This window comes from Eriocheir sinensis, chromosome 39, assembly GCF_024679095.1.
Source record: "Eriocheir sinensis breed Jianghai 21 chromosome 39, ASM2467909v1, whole genome shotgun sequence".
NCBI classification, from domain to species: Eukaryota; Metazoa; Arthropoda; class Malacostraca; order Decapoda; family Varunidae; genus Eriocheir; species Eriocheir sinensis.
In genome coordinates, this window is record NC_066547.1 from 7,527,269 (window position 1) to 7,529,768 (window position 2,500).

Here is a 2,500-nt window from a genome sequence, read left to right on the forward strand (position 1 = left end):
CCGGCGGCGGCGGGGCAGGTATAGGGAGGGAAGGGCCGGGCCAGCCGTACACACTCCTTTATACCTCTCCACACAAAAAGAGGAATAATTTCAACCGCTGTTCCTTAAACATAAGCACAAGTCGTTCTCGAGTTACTTTGGAGGCGCCCATAATTATGAGGATGCTCAGAGAGGACCACGTTCCTGCGAACTCGTCCTGCTCGAGCTCGAAGTAGGATAAAACGTGTTACAGGGCGGAGTAAACGAAACCAGAAATTCATCTCTCTCTCTCTCTCTCTCTCTCTCTCTCTCTCTTCGTTCTTATTCTACGCTTAAACACCCTTGGTTCCTTGTAATGAGCGCCGTTTGACTCACTACAAGCGGCGAGGGCTGGAGGAGAGGGCGAGGCTGGCCGCGGCGCTGGCTGGCCGGCGGGTTTGCGGTGGGTCGGGGCGGCCCAAGACGTAGGCAATAAAATCTCAGACGCATTTGAAAAGGTAGAATTTTTTTCACCCGGCAATAAATCTTGACCATCAGCGGCGCGAAAGGTGCATAAAAAAATCTGCACAAAATTCCAACTAAAATTACAGAGGCCTAAGTTTTATAAGGAGGCGGCGGTGGTCCTGCGGCGGCGGGAGGAGGGACGTCAGTGTTGTGAGGGCGAGGATGGCGAGGCGGCGGTGGGAGAGGCAGAGGCAGAGGCAGAGGCAGAGGCATTGACAGATACAACAACGTCACGAAAACCGCCTACAGGAGCATCAGCAGGAGCATCTTCGCTGTTGGGAGAAGCAGAATATTCGTCCATATCTCCTGCATTCTTTCCTAACACAACGTGAGGTAAGTCCAACAAGCAACAAAGGGCAATGTTATCGATATTTCAGGTGTGCTTTCAAAACTTTCCTTTCCTTTCCTTTTAGAATTTCCACGTATTCATAAAACAAACGAAAATCTTGCTGTTATATGAATTTGGTCAGGATGAATTGCCCAATCAGACGTGGTATCAAGACAAGAGGGGTCCCATTAATCCCCGCACCTGCCGTCTGGTATGCTAATTGTATGGTCTTATGGTCGTGTGCTTGAGGCGCCGCGCGGGATCAGGGCGAATCAGTAATTACAACCTGAGGAACGTACGAAAGTGAGCCGCAACGAAAAGTGTGGCGCGGACTCACACTCGGTGGACGATAATGCACGCCAGATATTACGTAAAGCGACGCAACAGACGCAATAACCTCTTTGTAAACATACCAATACATCGTTACCCTTGATACCCCTTGTCCTGTTTGCTCCACTAAATGATGCGGTGCCATTAAGAGGGTCATTAACCTGTAAGACACCTGCACATGAGATGATCAGCGGGTAGACAGTGGTCAAGACAAGGATGAGGCAAAGGAATGTAAGGAAGAGATGATGTGTGTGTGTGTGTGTGTGTGTGTGTGTGTGTGTGTGAGAGAGAGAGAGAGAGAGAGAGAGAGAGAGAGAGAGAGAGAGAGAGAGAGAGAGAGAGAGAGAGAGAGAGAGAGAGAGAGAGAGAGAGAGAGAGAGAGAGAGAGAGATAGAGAGAGAGAGAGAGAGAGAGAGAGAGAGAGAGAGAGAGAGAGAGAGAGAGAGAGATAGAGAGAGAGAGATAGAGAGAGAGGGAAGGGGGTAATGCCTCGCCTTCTTACAGAACATTTGTGCCTCATAAAACACTTCTCTTCCTCTTTGCAAGACGAGGAGGAGGAAAACACTGAGAAAGACACGCATGTCATCTCATTAGGGCTCATCTAAACTGTCATACAAGTAAAAGAAGTAGAAGAGGATGTTTTTTTATGATAAAATATATATGCACGATTAGTTATACCTTGGAACTGTCGTCATTTAACAATTCAAGCAATGCAAAGAAGTCTCTGTTTTTTTTGTAATATTTTAAGAATGGAGAACTGTAACAAGAGAGAGAGAGAGAGAGAGAGAGAGAGAGAGAGAGAGAGAGAGAGAGAGAGAGAGAGAGAGAGAGAGAGAGAGAGAGAGAGAGAGAGAGAGAGAGAGAGAGAGAGAGAGAGAGAGAGAGAGAGAGAGAGAGAGAGAGAGAGTGTGACGAGGGGTGGGTGTGCCTCAGCTCCTCAGCGACAGGTAATAAGCGAGGGAAAAACTTACAGCCACATTATTAATACTTATCCTCATAACAATTACTGGCAAAACCCTGTCTTTAGGACATACTGAGGACCAAGAAAATACATTAATATTTACAAGAAAATTCCGGCACAGCTTAAATCATATTTTGATATGATATATCAGATACACTAAGGAACAAAAGTTTGTAATCTTTGTGATTTTTAGTGACGTAAAACATAATAATTTCCCAAATCTGGATATATATATATATATATATATATATATATATATATATATATATATATATATATATATATATATATATATATATATATATATATATATATATATAAAACAACATATACTTAAATACAACTTTTACTTAGAAGTAAGTTTTTTTTTATGTACAAGGCTATAATTTCTGAACATT